The sequence below is a fragment of the Carlito syrichta genome, unplaced genomic scaffold (genome assembly GCF_000164805.1).
Source record: "Carlito syrichta isolate Samal-C Ts95f unplaced genomic scaffold, Tarsius_syrichta-2.0.1 Scaffold302296, whole genome shotgun sequence".
Classification (NCBI taxonomy): Eukaryota; Metazoa; Chordata; class Mammalia; order Primates; family Tarsiidae; genus Carlito; species Carlito syrichta.
In genome coordinates, this window is record NW_007246392.1 from 613,860 (window position 1) to 634,335 (window position 20,476).

The following is a 20,476-nucleotide window of genomic DNA, read 5'->3' on the forward strand; positions in this document are numbered from 1 at the left end:
AAGCTGTAAGTGCACACTCTTGAAGTGGCTTTTCTCTGTTTCTAATGGAGGTTTGCAAAGAATTATCAAAGTGGTATCAAAAAGGTCTTCTAACATACTGTAGTGTGGATATCCATTCTGAGGAGGTCAGGTTAAATCTGAAGGTTTTATATACGATGATACTGGGGTATCTTGTAGTACAGCAAGCACTACTATATGCTTCTTAATAGTAGTCATAAAAATAGAGAAATATGAAAAAGGATTTTTCTGCATTTTTATAACAGATTATGTTGCATTAAGTTATTTCTGCAGCACTACATTTTAAATCAAATGACATTTTGTTTCATTTAACTTTTATTTGAACAACTTTATGTCACATAATTTGCCTTCTTATAGTCTATTCAAAAATGTGTATAAAATACATTCAGATTACTTTAGCAGATAAAGGTCATTTCTTCATATAACCCATTATATATGTTTTCCCCAGCATCAGAGAATCCAAAAATAATTTTTATTCTGCTTTTACTTTAGGATTTTAGATCTTGTTGGTAACTTGAAGGAACAATGAGAAGAGGGAATTGAAACTTGCTAACTGATCCTATTAAAATACAAAATAGAGTTTGAAATTTGCTTTTTTACTTGCTCAGTTCAAGGCTTTCAGTCAGTTATAATGCTATCAGAACTGTTTAGCTTCTCCCAATGGTAATATATAACATACATTTAATAAAAATAAAAACATATCTTTAAATGTGTGAAATCCATTATAAGTTTTTTTAGATGCATTTTATTATTGAATTATGAAGAAATAGAATGATTTCATTACTTCTTTTCAATGTCATTGAAATAACCCAATGATTAAATTGTTACTGCTTTCTGGAGCTGGGAGTATGATTTGTTGGGAGCAAGTTTGGCATTTTTCTATTGCTTATTAGTTTACTTGTTACTGGAAATATGAGTATGTCAATGCTGTATTTTGTATTGTGAAGATATTTAGAATTTGGAGGATCTGTATATGGATTTGCAGGGAAATAACAGTGTTACTAAAAGGAGAAAAAATTATAGCATTTTTCTAAATATCTGGAACTTACTTAAATTTGAATTACATATAAAGTTTAATCCTAAAATAGAAAAGTGGGTTATCCACTCAACATTTTATTGTTCTTATCATTAATACTGGTTGACTACTTATAACATTTTCATCATGTCTATTGACTCATTGTTCATAAAGTATATAATATTTTCCTGGAAATTATGCAATTATGCAGTATTTTTGATAATGCAAAAGATCCAGGATTAATCAGAGATCTGAAGCAAATTAGACAGAATATTCTTATGCTTTTCATATTTTCAAACTATCTCAATATTAGATAATGCATCTTTTTCTCATTGTCCTTTTAACTTTAATTTTAATCTTTATTTTATTTAGTTTTCTTTTTCCTCAGCCACTATAGCTAAGATTCCTAAGAAAATAAGGTATGTCCCTCTTTTGTTTCCCATAACCCAAACCTCAAATTATTTTTAGTGTTGCTTTGCTACAAAAAATCCAAATCCTATGACAGCACAGTCCTCACCTATCATGTCATAATGGCATCTCTTATATCTGACACATGGAAAGTATTTAATTAATAGGTATTGATTAAACCCAAGATGGAACTTCTGGAAGATGCTTTTATCTCAGAAGCCTAGAAGTTCTTATATATCTTAATACCTAGGCTGTATAAATGGCTATGGTATGTGCTACTATGGCACGGAATATAGTATTGCTTCATGTAAGGAGTTTACCAAAAATGGTTTTAACATTACTTAATAGAAATGAATTGAGATGGAGGGACATTACAAGGATTCTTTTTTCTTAAAAAAAGATACTTCCATGACATAATACGTTCTCCTGAAAGCCATTGCTTGAAGACACAAGTCACATAAAAGCAGTGAGAGAAAAACTCAGTGACATAACATACAAGTTCATACGTTGAATATATTTTAACTTATTTTTGAATCAGTGCTGGTTTGAATGGTATATACACAAACTAATACTGAAGTTAAACAAATAAATATTATAGCTATATGCCACATAATGACATTTTGGTCCATGATGGACTGCATATATGATGGTGGTCCTATAATGTTATAATAGTGCATTTTTTATTGGGCCTTTTCTGTGTTTAGAAAGAAAAATACCATTGTGCAACAATTGCCTATAATACAATTGCCTATGATATTCTGTACAGTCAAATGCTGTACAAATTTGTAACCTAGGAGCAGTATATAGTCTAGGTGTGTGGTAGGCTAAACTATCTCTATTTCTATAAGTACACTCTACGATGTTTGCACAATGAGGGAATCCCCGAATGCGGCACTTGACAGAACATATCCCCTTCATTAAGTGAAATATGACTATAGTTAACTGAACTCTAGTTAGGGCATGAGTGGCTATACTCATTGGCATCTTGTAAATGTTAGTCTGCTCTCAGTGTTGTTATCAATGTATATGGAATAGGGCATAACACTAAGCATTTTGAAAAGGGGAAAATTGCAAGCCTAAAGGAAAATTACTTAATGTATAATAGGAAATTTCGGTCTATGCAAAAAGAGTTCTTTTTTTATTGAACCAAATGAATCTTACTTAAAGAAGTAAAAACAACAAATCACAAATAAATAAATAGCAATGTCATGGAAACACTTCTGTTTAATAATTTAGATGTCAATTTCAGAAAAAAATTTCACTATAATATTCCACACTACTCTCCTGTTTAATAGTAACCTGTGCTTCTCTTTTCAAGTTACATACAGTTTTTATCACTAATGCCCTTGTCTTCAAATTTGTTCATCCTCTGTTAAGTGAAAACTCATGGTATTGTTTAAAACATTGTGTCCGTCCAGTCAAACCAAGTCTTAAAATATCATTAAATTTTTGTTAAGAAATTAATATTCAAAATTCTATTGCTTCCTTTCAGTGTTGCTATGGCAAACTCATGAAACAAGTAGTTTTTCTGGAATAGGAAACCCAAAATAAAAAGTTATAAAATAACAAAGAAGCATGTAGTAACAGAGGCATCAATGATATGTCATCATGGGTAATTCTTAATAAGTTATTGACATAATCATAATTTATATAACTAATTACATTTATTACTATATTAATGATATAGAAAGAGAAAATATTTATTTCACCTCTCAGCCTGCTCCAAAATAATAATTTAAGCCAAATGTGAAGATCTGAACAACAAAATACAAAAAAACTTCTAAAGTTGAGTGAATCGGAGCAAAGAAAAAATAAATAATAATACAGAAAAGAAATGAAATCCGGGGGAAGTTGGTACTTAAAACGCAGGGTAAGTTTGCTATCCTAGTAGAGATGGGCCACACATTGGCTTGAAACATCCAAGTAACCTATATGAAAAATATGAGTTATATAATTCATGATATCCATAATATAAAAATAATCTAGTTACCCTGGCAACACAGAGATACTGATAACAAAGATAAACCTCTTCTTCTAGGTCTCCATTGAGCATGTACTATTTAACTTAAGAGGTGTTGTCTGCAATCACATCTTACAGGGAATAGAGTAAGCCAGTTTCATATGGCTATGCCTTATGATGTTCCTCAGCATAGGTTAATGGCATCTACCAACTTACAATTTATAAAAAGCTGTCTTGTAATTATGTAAATTAATATATGTTGATGTTGGCCAATACCCTTAATATTTTACAGAGAGTAGAATCATGCAGGATCCTTGTCAATTTGTGGTCAAAATCAAGTACGAAGAGTGGTAAAAGTAAATAAATGCATTTTTCCTTTGGACAAATGAGGACACTTGGGTAGAGTTCCTAACCTGAGTTCCAGGAACTTAATAAGGGTTCTGTGGACAGAATCTGAAGGTGTCACAAACTTGGAACATCTTAATCTTCAGTAGCCTCTAGCTGAATATTATCATTTCTTACATTTATGAATGTAGGCAAAAATTCACAGTAATCTTAGCAGTATCTGGGCTTTTTTATCTCTAGAAATAACAGACATTTGCATATCACTTTATAATTGAGGATACATTAAAATACTGTTTTTGGCTCATTCTCATTAAGAAACAGTATTTATTAAACTGACTGTTTAATTTTGATAAGTAATTTTGATATATAACTCTATAACATAAACTTATTTTTCTCATATTTTGATAGTTGTATTTTAATGTAAATTTTTTCTTTGTAGTCCTATTTATTTTGTTTTATACAATTAAAATCATATCAGATAAGCTGTTCATAGACCTTGGAGTATAATCACAGAGGGATGAGAATCAAGATGATTAAGAGTTAAGGTAAAGGAGACCTGGGCTCCTGACTGATTTTCTGCCACCCTTACCACTGTACTCTAACATGGGTGTATTTGTTTCCCAGTGCTGCAGTGACAAAATACCACATACTGAATGGTTTAAAAACAAATAAACAAAAAACAACAAAACCCGAATACTATTGTCTTACAGCCCTGGAGGCTAAAAAAAACTGAAGTCCAAAATCAAGGTGCTGACAGGGCCATGTCCCCTCCACAACCTCTAAGGGAGGATCTTTCCTTGATGTTTCCATCTTCTGATAAGCCCCAGGCATTCCTTGACTTGTAGATGTACCCCTCCAAAATTTACCTTCCTCTCACACATTCACGTGACATTTTCTGTGAGTCTGTATCTTTACATGGTCTTTTCTCTAATTATTATAACACCAGTTTTAATGGCTTGAGTTCACCTTACCCCGGTGTGACCACATCTCAACAAATTACATTTGCAAAGACATTATTTTCAAATAAGATCACATTCACTGGTGTGGGGGTTAACATTTCAATATTTATATTTATGGGGAATGCAATTCAATCCATAAAACTTGGGAAGGACATCCATTTCCATGTAACTTAAGTCATTCTATTTTGAGGTCTTTCTTCATGAACTTAGTTTAAGTCCAAAAAAATCTACTCTGGAACCAAAATTAAGATGAATTCTAATTTGGATATACATTGCAGGCCCTTGTAGCATTTTAATTGCCCAAGCAAATAACTATTTCTGTTTATTTTCTAGTCCATGATAACTGTGTTCTTTGGTCAGTTGACAAAGTCACTCCTCCAGGACAATCTAGCCAACATCCTATTTTTGTTTATACATCCTATTTATATATATAAACAAAAATATACCGATGAGTAGAATGTATTAGTATTTGGTCCTTTGCAGAAAACATTATTGACCCCTTCCCTAGGACATGGGAGACGTGAGCAAGAGGGTTGTCTTAGTTTACTGTGTGTTCTCTGTTCTATGAGGGTGTAAGGATCTTATTAAATCAGAACTTGAAGAATAAACCAGATAGAAGAAAATGAACTAGACCGTAAACTGAGTTTATGAATTGCTCAAAACACATTACTAGTTACAGGATACATTTCCCTGTCATTGAGATCAATTATCTAAGGGTAAATCTAGACAGGAAGAAAGCACACAATTTCTAAGTTTCCTTAGTTAAAAAAAATACACAACAATAAATTAAAACTCATTTGTAATATGAAAGAATGGTCATTTCATATCAAGAGAGTGAAATTCTAACAACAATCCTTGGTGTAATTGTATGATATTTCTTACTTCCACTAGCATTATTAATGGGACTACAGTTTGACCTGACAATGAGAATAGCTTCCCTTGTGGCATTTTGGCAGTTCTATTTCTTTTCTTTGAGAAATAAGGAACAAAGGATAAAAGTCCTTGCTTGAGTTGCTGAAACAATAACGTAGTGTGAAGAATTTCCAGTTACTCAGGAGCTCAATGGATCCAATTTTTGTGACTCCTTGAGAACTGGAAACTTGATGGACACTCACAGAAAAGACCTTAGTTCCCTTGAAACCAGCAATCATGTCAGAGACTATCACTGCATTTGGGGCTCCACGGAAAAATGAGTATAGCAAGGACATTTCTTTTGGAAAGAAAAAGTTATCTAATGTGAAGCAATCATGAAAGACCACACACTAGCAGTTAGTACGTCATGTTTGGAGTACATTGTAGAAGGAATAGGGAACTTGCCAATTACAGGCTCAAATAAGTTAGCACCAGGACTTTACTGCTATGGTCACATACCTCCTGAACTTTCTGTTGAAAGGATGTATTCTATTTTAGAATGCTTTGGTTATTTTTTGATGAAATTTTTAAACATGCCTGGTAGAAAAACAGAAATGACATTATAGTTGATATTAGTTGAAGAATAGGATTAGTTCACAAAGGATTGCACTGTTGCTAAAATTTAATGGAACTTAAAAAATAAATGCTAGCAAACTTAAGTCCAAAAGCATGAGAGGCATTTTAAATGAGGAAACATTCTCCTACTCCTACCCTGTTCTTGCCCGAAATTATGGTATCCCTTGATCTAATCCATAATGAGCTATTGTCACTTTTTAAGTTGCTTTTCCTTTGGCCCTTGCCTTTTCAATTCCTCTCATCTGCATTCTTTCTGCCATTCTGTTTGATTACTTTCATCTGCAGAAAGGTGTGCTACATACCGGGCATATGAAGACATAGGAAAGGTATAGCAAAGGCCTCATTGGATGTTTTTCTAAACTCTACAGTAAGGAAAGTAAATTTTAAAAGAGAGTAGAAGAGAGTAGAATAACAATTTAGGACATATCCTTGAAAAATAGCCAATACAGTTCTGAATAATTTACTCAAGGCAGTCATAAGCCAAATCTGAAAGTCCAAGATGCCTCCTTACAAATGGATACCAAGGGTGCACTGTGCACACCTGCATTGTAAATCCACAATCAACCAGGAGGGGAATGTGAGATGAACCAAAGGAATGAACAAACCTTGGAGGAAGAAATATCCAAGGATTTTGAAGGACCAATGAGTAGAACATTTGGGAATAGGAAGGAGCTTGATGAGGAAAATAAATTTGAAAAGAGAGGTAGAAATTAGACTACAAAATAACTTGGACTCTTAAGTAATATAACTTAGCCAACATGTATTATGTGCCTATTAAGTGCTTTCCCCAATGAAAATGCTCTTGGAGTAATGCTGTAGATTGGCACAGTCTTAAGCAAACTGGTGGTAGACACAAGCAGATAAACATAATTTCACTTCAAAATAGTGGAAATTAAGACAAAAGTATGCTCAATCTAGGTAGGAGAATGCAGAGAGTAAATACTTTAAAGAAAATTTCCTGAAGAAAAGGATGCCTGGACCAACTTTAATGACTGCAATACAAGCTAGCCTGATTAAGAAAGTTGTAAACGACCGCTTAGGGAGAAGAACCAGAGTGGAAAATATAAAAGAGCAAGATGAAACAGACAACTACCAGTAATCTGGTACTACTAGGGCATAAAGAGTGAAATCAACTTAGAGATTCTAGAAAGGGTCAGGTCTTTGAGTCCTTGGATGCCGTGGTAAGGATGCCTGTAAACAATGGGGAACTACTAGGTGTTTCAGGGTGATAGTCACATATGACATCATTCTGACTATAGATTGGATAGTAATCAAGGCAGTGTGGCTGCAAATACAACCAAAAATTTGGAGGCTATGTATGGTACTATAGATGGGAACAGAGAGGGAGAATTGACCTGATTGGTGGTTTCAAGACTTGGATATTCAGCAGAAGTATAGATTTAATGTCTGTTTGAGAGATTTATGAGACCATTAATAGGGAAAATGGAGTCAAAGAGATTTTTGAATTTTAGAATGTGGTAAGAATATGAGTTTTGACTCAGCTGCACTAAGTGTATGGTGCTGATGAATATTTATATTATCATTATTATTTCCTTATTTGCATGTTAAAATGATCTGGTGTATAGAATCACCTCAAGTTTAAAGTGACAGGACAATCCATAGAAATACTGACCTGGCAGCTAGAAATGCAGCTTGAGCATCTGGCCAAGTCTGTGATAGTCATAGGTATTGAGTTTATGCCCAATGCAAATTTTACACACTACTGAAGTTCACAGAAGAAAAGAAGTTTTCGAGTTTAGTTCTCTTCTATTAGTATAGAAAAGACTGCTTCATTGTAGCAATTGTATTAATATACTCAGGGCTTTATGACAATTTTATTTAACAGATGTGATTTGGAAAAAAAACTACAGGAATCAGAAATGTTGTCTGCCTGTTTCCTAAGCAAAAGGTAGACTTATCTTCTATGCATTAACTCCAGAATTTTATTTTTAGGAAGCCCTTTTCACTCCACTCCCCCAATAATACCTTGATTATGACCATATGAGCAACTACCTTCCACTAGTCCTGAAAAATTTTTGAGAAATTTGAACCACAGTAGAATCTTTTCTTACTGTTAGAATATAATCTCCTAAAAGGTAGAAGTTGAATCTTCCTTATCTTGTTCCCTATTGCTAAGAACAGTGAGATTTGCAGTCAGTAAGTACTTTTTGAGTAAATTTATTAATATATGAATTAATACTTTATTAAGACAATTATTTAGCAAAAATATTTCTAATCATTTTTCGAAGGCTTTATTTAATACCTTCTATATCAGGCATCTGATGACTCTGAGTAAACAAATGTCTCAAATAACTGAAGCTAATCTCTCAAGCCTCTTTGTTTTACCCATTTTTGATAAACATCTTTTCAAAATTGTATTACACACTGAAGATAAGCGAATAAGGTTGAATTAATTTAACCATTTCATGATGACTCAGAACCATTATAATAAGCACTAATCATTGTACTTTATAGCAAAACAGTGCAGACCAGAGGGACCATTGATTTAGGCAGAACAAGTTGTGCCTAATATCTAATGGACCCAAATTACTGTATTTTTCTGGTTGGTCTTCTGTTCTCCACTGCTTTTCTTCTTTCACCTATCACTCTTAGTTGCTAGGGAAACCAGACAACCACACTTATTAAAACAGTAAACTTAATTTTAGTCGTGTAACACCTGAATCGGTGCATTTGTTACATGGATTTTCCCAGCTAATTGATTTCATAGAATATTGCCAGTTGGCATATTTCCCTTTCCTAGTATCCCAGGAAATATGTAAAATGAGAAAAGACTCTTCATTTGAAATTATATTAAGTATTTAATTAATAGCAAATAGTATATAACTTGCATGTAAAATACCATTATAGTTTACAATAGACACTGAGACTTTCTGTATGATCCTCTCTTCCCTCATAAACATTGACAATGCATTTCTTTCCTGAGCTGATGTGGAAGATTGTGTGCATGCATTTGTGTGTGTGTGTGTGTGTGTGTGTGTGTGTGTGTGTGTCTAAGTAAAGTGTCCCTGCTTTGGAGTGTTCAGCCTATTAATTCTGATTCCACAGTACTCTCTTCCCCTCAAATGTATATATTAGACCTTTTCTTTAGAATAAACAACTTAAAAATTTCACAAGGTTAATTTTGAGATACAGCACACAACATAGCCAACAATAGTCTTTCAATTCTCTTCATATAAATTACCATTTCCCCTGACTCCTTTAGCAGTCCCTTCCTTCCATTTACCTTTGCTTTCCTGAAATCTAAAGCCATGTGACCTATAACCCAGTCTCTATTAAAAATGCTTGCCGATGTTTGAGGCTGACAATAATCTAGATGTTGCTAGATCCAGTACTCCAGTCTCAGTCTTCATCTTGCTTGACTTGTCCACAGCATGTGGCAGAGTTGATCAACTTCATCTCTTGGTTTCTGGGACCTCATTTTGTTTTGATTTTATTCCTATCAAAAGGACTGTTCCCACTAATTCTTCTTTGTTCATTTACCTCCTCTTTCACATTTTGAAATGTTGGAATATCTCAGCATTCTCACGTTGAACCTCTTGTTATATTGATTCCCTGTGCTTTCATATGAACCTGTAGACTTAAATATTATTTATATACTGATAACTACCAAATTTGTATCTCAAACCCTGCTTTAATACCTAACAACAACTATGTATCCATCATCTCTGCTCAGAAACCTAAAAGGGACCTCTAAACTTAATAGATCTTGAAACAAACTCCTGATTTTCCCTCATAAAATGACCTCTGATTTTCTCATCTAAGGAAATAACTCCATTCCTTTAGTTTCTCTGGTCTCCCATGTTGGGGAAAAATGTTTATTACTCTCTTCTTGTATTCCATAACATATTCTTTCATGAATCTTGTGAACATTATCCTAGTAATACATATAGACTCTGATCAGATTCCCGCTGCTTCCTCCTTTGCCACCCTGGTCCATACCACTGTACCTCTTACTTAGATTACAGCAATAGCCTCTTAGTTCTTTCTCCAAGCTTCTACCCATGACCTTCAAAAGACCAAAGTTCTCCCAGAGGTCAGAGTGATATTTAAAATATAAAACTCCAGTTTATGCCATGTGCACTCCTTTTTTCACTCCTTAGTGGTTTCCTTATAAGATGGGGGAAAAATAAAAGAACCTTTGGCCTGGTCAGTGAAGTTCTGAGTAATCTGGACTTTTGGATTGTCTGTAATCTCATTTTCTACCAGGTATCTATCTCCCATTGGGATGCAGCCACACTGGCCTCTTGCTGTTCCTTAGATATGCCAAGTACAGCCTTTGTTTTTTATATGTTCACATCTTGCTTTCTTTCTACCTTAAGTTCAAATATCACTTAATAGGAGTATCCTTCACTGACCGTCCTCTCTAAAGAAATTCAAATTATTTTCCATTTATTGCCGCCATTTCTGACATTGTTAAGTTTCACTCCAAACTGACTCTTTGCATATTTTGGTTTCCGCCTAGAGTTTTTCTATAATTTTTCACATGGTGAACTGTAACCTAACTGAATGTGTAAACAGACCTACTCTTGTGCTAATCACCTAGTTTTGGAGAATCCAGGGTGGCCAACTAGTCAATTCTGGTTCAAATAAGACAAATACTGACCTGTTAAATAATCAGTTGTTTCTGTTCCTCATTCATGTTTTTGGTATATTACTTTCCTTTTTCAGTATTTAAATATTCTGCCAGCGTGGTTGCATTGTAGTCTGTCTGAGACTCTTGAAAACTAAAAGGGACTGCTAAATGTAATAGGTCTTAAAACAAACTCCTGATTTTCCCTATAAAACGGCCTTTGTTTTTCTCATCTCAGGAAATAACAACTCCATTCTTTTCATTTCTCTGGTCCACATGTTGAGGAGAAATGTTCATTACTCTCCTCTTATATTTCATAACCTATTCTTCCATGAAACTTGTGGGCATTAAGAGGCTCCCAGATTTATGAATTGTTCTTTGTTCAGTTAAATTCTATTCGAAATCAATTGTCTTGGATTTTTTCTTTTATCAATATACACATTACTTTTTTCATGATATACATCAATTCCAAGTAGAATATAAAGCCCTTGAGACCAGGAGCTTCATTTTTGTTCTTTCCTGTTGCATCTTCAGTACCTGGAATAGTACTAGCACTTAATGCCCAAGACATACATGTAGGATAAATGGACAGGTGAATAATGACCTTTGGATCACCCACTATTTTGCTAGCTTTTTCTTGAGAAATGTTTTTCTCTAATCTACCCACAGACTCTTTTGGATTTGTACTATTTACCCTTTACTGTTTACTTTAGTCAAACACGTACACTAAATCAATTTGTTCTGTCCTGAGGATAATTCCATGCCTAACCTATAGTACAAGATCTTTGTGACAACTACTCTCTCTGAAGCTCAGGAGCCTTTTATTGCCTTATTTGGGACTTGTGGTTTTGTTGAAGCTGATTGTGGTTATCTGGAGTCTGATTGCCAGTTAAGACAGGAATTACTTTATGGATTTTATTGTTTAAAATACTAGAAGTTTTAGTGTAAAGACAGATTCAGGAAATTGTGCTTGATGCATACTGGAATTTTATCTAGTTCCATAAAAGCAATTTAGCTTTGCTTTCTTTTATGCTAGTAATGTGACTACAAATACTTAGTGAAATGGTATTGAAACATATTAAATAGGGACAGATATAAGTGAATATAAACAGTATAATGGGTGAAAGTGTATTTTATCAAAGATTGGAAAGATGAGAAATGGTGGCGAGAATAAACGTTTCTGTAGCAGAAGGAATTAAAAGGAAAGTTGAAACAGACATTCATTTTATATTGATGTATGGTGAACTTTATATAAATGGAACTAAATAAAATAAATGCAATCAATAAATAGTATTGTAATACCAGTTCTAATACATCATAGTTATTATAGCAGTGACTCAATATATTACAATCTTTTTACCATGAAGGTTTTCAGAGACTGGCTTACACCCACATTAAAGGTAATATAGACTTGGATATCAGTTTCAGTAATATTATAATGTGAAACACATTTGCAGAAGAATTTTATTATAGTTCATGAGCATTGTTTTCTGTATGAAACAATCTTAAAGATATTCTAAGGAAAATAAGATTTCATAAAATAGGTGAAACAAACATTGAGAAGTCAAGTAATTTAAATCAAAATCAATCACTCTACTACAAACTGAATTGGTTGGGAACACATTACACATATTAAAGAATTGGGTATTAATTAAATAGCAGCATGTCAGGAAGAGCTAAAGATCTCATTAAATAAAAACATTATCTTCTATTTATCCTTTACTGTTTATTTCAGTCAAACCAAGCCCAAACTTCCCAACAAACAAACAAACAAGAAAACAAAGAAAGAGCTCTATTGGTTTTTGTTTGTTTGTTTTCTGTTTTGTTTGTTTGTATCCAACTTTGGGTAGAATGCCTGCCACTGCTTGCTCCCTTGTGTACCTTCTCCAATTCTTCTCTATTAACAGAACTCTGTTTTTATTCAGAAGACAATACATGCAAATTTAAAAATCTACATGTCCCGGCTTTCTTATTGCTACATCTGAGAATACAAGACAGGCATGAAAAATGTGGGTAGTTAGAATAAATTGCTACTTTATAAACCACATTGGTTGAAAACAAGTTAAACCTGTTAAAGAATTAAGTTATATATCAGGCATTAGCGTCTAGTTATCATAATGTATGGGTGTGTATGAAACTTTGGTTATATTTTATATATCACATATGCCAACAAAATTGGAGTCATCCAAGGGGGAAACCAAAAAACTCCAGAATTTATTTATAGAAAATTGTGTATTTATCCTTACATGTTTAAACTCCAGTCACCTTCAAAGTATTGTCCATTTGATCCAAGAGACCTATCCAGATGCATTTTCCACTGCTCAAAATAGTTTTGAACTTGCCAATTTGGATGCCTTTTAGCATTTCCACCAGCTTTTGTTTCACCTCTTCCACATGGACAAAATGTTTCCCTTTTTCATCTGGGGAAACAAAAAAGAAGTCGCTGGGAACAACATCGAGTGAGTAGGGAGGTTGGGTCAAAAACTGCAGAACGCCAAGTGGTGTGGACAGGTGCGTTGTCATGATGGAAGAACCAATTGCTTCTTTGCCACAACTCAGGACGTTTCTTCTGAAAATTGTGACACAACCTTCTCAAAACTTCCAGATAATAACTTTGGTTGACTGTGTGATCCAGAGGAACAAATTCTGAGTGTACTACAAAGGATCCACCCTCCAAAAGGAATTCCACTATTTTGGGGGTCCTCTCACATACCATAATAAGAGTCACATCTTGTCTTCTTTTAAACTTATGTATTGCTTTAAGTATTTTGCATGATACTAAATATTATTAGATTATTTTATCATTTTTGTGGCTGTGTGTGATCCTATCTTATGAATAATTCATTTTAATTTAACCATTTCCACACTGGTATTTCATCTCATGCTACTAGTATAGATAAAACTGTGTTTGATATGCTCATTAATAAATCTAAAACTAAACTAACAAATCTAGATGTCACTAAATAGCTTTTTAAGATATCAGCCAGTTTGGAATGTTATGTTAAAAGATAAGAATGTTTTAAAATACTTGGAGTCTAATTGCCAAATGTCTTTAGAAAGATAGTAACAGTCTATTTTACCCCCCAAAGCATTTAATCATCTTTCACTGTTAATATTATAGACAATGATTAACATTTTCATTTCCTATCAATTTAATAGTTTAATTTATGCCTCTAGAATTACTAGTAAAGTTATGTTTTTCAGAATTATGTATTTTTACTTTTCTTTTTAAAATTTTTTTGCTCATATCATTTTACATTTTCCTAGTTGTGCTTGTCTTTTCCTTACTGATTTCCATATTAAACCTTTTAATCCTTTATATACATATATTCATTATAAATATTTTCCAGTTAATGATATACTTTTCTTACTGCTTATAGATTCTTTATAGGGGTCAGCAGTAGTAAAAATTATTAGTCTTTTCATTTATGGTGCCTTTCATCATTTGGAGTTTATTTTTTCTTTCGTCCTTTGAATGATTTCATTTAGCTGTTTTGCTTTCTGAAATTTATTCAGGTTTAAATGTTCATAGAAGAATCAAAATTTCTTTTTGTTTCTAAATGACTATCTTATGATGGTTAATTCTCCTCCCTTTCTAATATATGATCACATCCTTCTTTTATTGAAAATTATTTTATACAGTAATGTCTGATTACAGGGTATCTTTTATTTGTCATTATTAATCTGTCTGTTTTTGACCCAGTACCATATTACTTTGATTACCATAGCTTCATAGTTTTAGCATTTCTTAAGGCAAATTCTGTTATCAATATTATTTTTCAAAATGTTTTTAGACATTATCAGATTTTTAAAAGACATATTCTAGATTCATTATGTAAACTTAAAAATTATAAAAACTAGACCTTTCATTGGAATTTTCTATAAACCTATACTTTAATTTTGGGAAACAATATTTTTGCAGTCATCCGTTTTTACATATAGAATACTGATTGATGTTTTTATGTATTTGGAGCTTCTTTTATGTCTATACTAGTTAGAAACTTGGCAGGAGACACACAATCAACCAAAGGGTAGTTGAAGAGATTCTGATGAGTGACTGTTTACAGAGATATGGAAGGGATGGATGAAGTATAACAACACTAGAGAGTCATTATCGGTGTAAAGAGGAGCCACAGTCACCAGCACTCTGTGACACCTCTAACTGGAGAAGAAGGTTTCCTGAGAGAAGCCTTGGCATTCAATAGAGGAATTCGGCCACCACTAAATCCCAGGCCTGCAGAGAGAGTGTATAGGGGTAAGAAATACCTCAAGTTCTCTCTCCAACTATCCTATTTTTTTTTTCTAACCAGAGCTTTCCATTGGCTGAACTTAGAAGGCAAGAGAACCAGTGACTGACTTCCAGGAAGCACAAGAGCAAAAATCTAATCAGAGAGTAGTTAGGACAATGTCATGCCTAGTTACATTTTTGGCTTTCTCCTTATAGATCCTTATTTTTTACACTCTAGTATGCATGGTTCTGATTGTCATATCAGCCAGAGTGTCTGCAGGAATTATCTGACACACACAGCTGAAATTTTAGAGTAGGCTTTTTAATGAAAAGACAGTTTATAGGAGTGAAGGTATAGCATGTTTGTTAACAAGGAAAAGACATGATGTGTTGAGGTATCCAGGGAATAATGAGAGTAGGGAGTTGCTATCTCCCTTAGGCCTGCAGGAGAAAGAAGAGAAACAGTGTAAATACAGCCTGTTTGAAAGCTTAAATATTTTCAACTGATACTATAAATGATATTGTGAGCATCATTTATGAATTGAAATGTCAAAAATGATAATCTTAAGATTAACATTTTCTACGATTTTTTCAATATTCAAGTGTATTTTTCTATTAATAATTTAAAGAAATTCTTTCCAAGTGATTCACATAAAATATACTGTAATCTCAGTGTCTACAAAAGGAGAAACATGTACTTTATTTATGATTGCTAGAAGGAAAATGATGAACAATCTTCCAAACATCTAAATCTTTTAAAGTATATTTTGACAGAAACTTCTAAATGTCCCCTAGGCTTTGCTCTTTCTCTTTTTAATTTAGAAACAGAACCCTACTGATTTTTTAGCAAGGTACATCCTTCAACTAGAGACTAGATTTCGTTCTCTTCCTTTGGGTCACACAGGGTATGACCATGTGACTAAGTTCTTGTCTGGGAAGTGTAACTTCTGGACCAACTTCTTATAAAATGAATGTGAATTCCCTTTTATCCCTGTCCCATGTCCTGCAGACCGGAGTGTGGATGTGTTACTAGTCAGCTAGGTTTGACCATACAGACAAGAACACTTTCTAGAGAATGGGACAATAGCAGAATAAATGTAAGTTGGTTTAGGTCTTTCTAAAACCAGATACCAACATCAGATTAGACACACAAGTGATATATTGGAGGAAATACTTGCAAAAGATAAAGGTGAGAAAGTGGGAGTAAGTAAGGAGAGCCTTCATAGGGAAACACAATTGTATCACCTGTGAAAGAAGAGAGAGAAGACAAGAGGGTTGGGCAGGAAGAGTGAGACTCTCATCTGACAGATGGTAGCACACTACTAGAAAGTTTCAGAACTCTTCTTGCTAATGTTGCCTGTTAGAACTTGTTCTGTTGAAAGGGTTTATGTTAGTACCACTGATGTGCACAGTCATTGATGGGTAGTACCCTGGCATAGCATGGCCTAAGTAGTGACAGGACCCAAGAGGTGATAGAGTCTGCTACAGGATATCTAAGTGTTGCAATATCATAGCCAGTGAAAGAAGGATTTGGGACCCCTGAACTAACTGAGGGAAAGGAGTCACTTTCAATCCTGAGTTATGTCCTTACTTTTTAATTGTTTTATTAAGGAAATAAACTATCCTTTTACAGTCAGTATATTGGAGGGACTCTTTGTTACAGCAACTTTTTTTTGTTTCCTAATACGGGCATCTAGTATATTTAATTTGTGAAATAAAATAGTTTCTTTCCTTCATATTCTTTAGTTGTATAAATCAGCTTTGTCCTTTACTAAAAAATAATTTGCCCAATTTTGGAAACACTTTAGGTAATGTCTAACATTATCACATGAAGAGATTCATTTTAAATGCTTTCTTGATTTATTTTGACAGTTACTTTTATGGTAAGCGTGTTTATTGCCTACTGAGCATCTAAGTTTCTCTCCACCAACAAATAATACATAGACCTTCCTTTGGTTGACAGTGGAAATTGATTGATCAAAGATAAAGCCATCCAGTAGAAATTTTAAATATATATATATAATTATATATATGTATTCAGATAATTATATTTTAAAAGTAAAAAAACCCAGATAAATCAAATTTTTGTTTTATTAAGTCCAGTAAATCCCAAATATTTTTACATCCATTTTTTAGTCCTATGTCTTCAAAATCTGGTAGGTATTTTAAACTTACAGTAGTACATCTCAATTTGGATGGTAAACTTTCATTTGAAAAATGTTATTTGTGTTTAGAGTTCATAAGTTTATAGTTAAATACAAATTCACATACTCAGGTAGCTCCAAATGTACTTAAACTCTTCTGAATTTAATATCAGTTTTTAAATTAAAATAATAATTAATTAAAAGTAAATTTTAAAAATCAATTCCTCAGTTATATTTGCTTAATAGCCACAAGTGATTACTGGGTTCCATATTGAACAACCAAGGTAGATTAAGCCAGTTAGGGTAATCCCTTCTCTTCTGGTTTAGAGGTTGTTTTAAGGCAGAAACCCAGGCTTAACACAATCAATGTATGCCATTCTTGCCATGGTATTATTTTTTGGTTGTTCCTCAAAGTTGAACACAGTCTATTTGTTCTGTAGTTTGAGGATGTTGTGGTCCTGGCTGCACCATTCAATTCTTCCTGCCATTTGAGTATGAAAGCAGTCACAGATGATACATACATAAAAAAGAATAGCTGTATTACAATAAATTAGATTTATAGATATTGAAAATTTTAATTTCATATAATCTTCAGGTACCACAAAATATTATTTCCCTGTGATATTTTTTTCCAACATTTAAAAATATAGAAACCGTTCTTAGATCATGGACCATAAGGAAACAGGCAGTGAGTCAGCCTTAGCCTGCAGGCTGACAGCAGAGCCCTGCCCGTTGTCTTAGACACAAACAAGGAAGCAACTGATTTTGTAAGCATGACGGGAGACATCATGGGGATGAAGCTAACCTTCACAAATGGGCCAGGCTGAGAGATTTGCAGACAAAGGAATTTCGAGTCTTTATTGAACCATACCTGAAGACCATTTCTTTCCTATTCTTCTCAGGAGTCACTCTTTATTGTTTAAACCAGTTTAATTTAGATTTTTCTGTTACTTGTAATATAAATAGTCCTTTTTTATATAAGCAATGTCCTGTTTACTTTCCAGGCTGTCCTGTTTTTTATTCCAGGCTGTAACTAACCCATCGAAGCTGCAGAGGGAAAATAATTAATGATATTAAATGGACAAATTTTAGCTATTACAAAGCCATACTTACAGGGAGTATAACCAAAGTTCTGGAATGGGGCTGTTTATTGCACTTAATGAACGTAATATTACCTAAGGTGTTTAATATTTTTAAAGTGCTATGGTGCCTCCAAACCACTCAATGATATGGAAGCATATGTATAATATGTATGGTGTATACTATGATCGTTAATGTACGACATGCCATTTACTCTGCTGAGAGTTCAGACAAGTGAAATAATTAGTTTAACCATTAAATGAATCTTCTTAAAATGAACCTTCACATTTTAATGACATATATCTAAAATCAAACTGTATTTAATGAAAAGTAATTTTTAAAATTCACAGAGAAATAAGCTGAGACTCAGGAGTTAAGTAAATTGCTAAGATGATTTTGCTTTAAGTGGCCCATTTGGGTTTTGAACCCCATCTGCTTGGCCCTCTTTTTAAATATACTATGTGCCATATAAATGAGTTAAGTTCTGAGATGGATCAAAGCTTTTTATTTTTAATTTGGTGATTTACCACAGTAATACAAAAAATAAATTACTGGATTCAAATTCAAGATAGAAAAGAATAAATTCTACTTCAAACCAAACTGATGAATTTTAGAGTAAAGAATTACGTGTAGATCTATTGTTCAAAAGGTCAAAGGAAATTGAAAAATTGTCAAGATACATGTTAAAAAATTATTAGAATGATGATAACTTTCTCCTTTATCAATGCTTATCAGAATTAAGGCAGTATATTAATTTCCAAAGTTTTATATGAAATTTAAAATGAGTTGAATGAATCAAAGTGATCTAACCAACATTTGCATAAATTTCACTCTATAAATTCTTGAAAAAACTATAAGCATCTTGTTTTCTTTCAGTATTTATTTAGTTGGGCATTATTGCTGTTTCTTTTTGCTGATTTAAAATAAAATGACTTTTACTCTCATAATATATTTTACAATGTTAAATATTTTTGTTTTTATTTGAACACTAACCATAGGATGAATATTCCAAGTCATATAATCTATAATAGTAATACTAACATATCTATTTTCTCATTTGAAATAAAATTTTTATAGGTATATAACAAAATATTATATTAACTGACTGCCAGAATTTTCATAGACAGCATCACTGAAACTAAAATCATATCTATGTTCTTGGTATCAGATCTCATCATCTAATTTAGTTCTTATAGATCTATTATATCTAGATGCAAACTCAATGATCTTTAACTATACTCCTAGGAAGAGTAACTGTGACTCTGTTTGCTTAACTTTAGAAATATTTCATATTATATCAAAATGGTTTATTAACTCAGGTAATTTCTACCAAGATATGTAAAGTCTGCTAACCAATTCATATATAGACTTAATTTCAATTGAAAAACCTTATTCATTTCATATTTTATAGCCAATTAACAGATTGAATTTCTCCATTTTCAACTAATTCCAAATTGTCACAGTTCAAGTTATATTCCAATACTGATTTCTGTACTACAATAGCCTACAATATATAGCAGGAGAACAGCATAAGTGTATGTTCTGAACGATCTTCTATTTGCAAGTTTTATTTCTTTACCAGAATAAAGGAATCAAAATAATCCCATGAATTCTGAGACCATTAAACCGTTAGAATAAAATGTGTATCTTGAAGGGAGTTACTCTTATTCATTGTTCATTTGCTCCATAGTTCAATGAATGATCTAAATAGTACTGTAAAATTAAATTTTTATTTAGTGCTGATGAAATATTTATTTATTAAAAATGTAGTCATCTGCAATCAAAATTTTACTTCAGTCTCTATATTTGGAATCTGCTGATAGTTACTGGAAGCTGTTTGGGGATTGGAACACTCAGCACTATTGTATTGTGATCAATAATTAAATTTAGTGCTGACATGCATCTAGTTTATGCAGCCATCTCTGACAATCCCATCTTGCAAAATTAATCCTTTCCAATTTGTTAATAGAGGACATGAACAATAAAATAATTCAGATGAGTACCAATGCAGGATTATTTCTGGTCAATATTACTTTATTATAAATTGGGTCCACATACTCATTAGTAAATTAACTGTCAAATCTGAAAACAGCCTTTTTTTGTTTAAAGGTAATTATTGGTACTGAAGACAAGAAGGCACTTAACCTTGCTGTACAGTTGTCCTTACCACAGTGTTTTTTATTCCAGGCTATAACTAACCCATCAAAGCTGCAGAGGGAAAATAATTAGTGATATTAAAT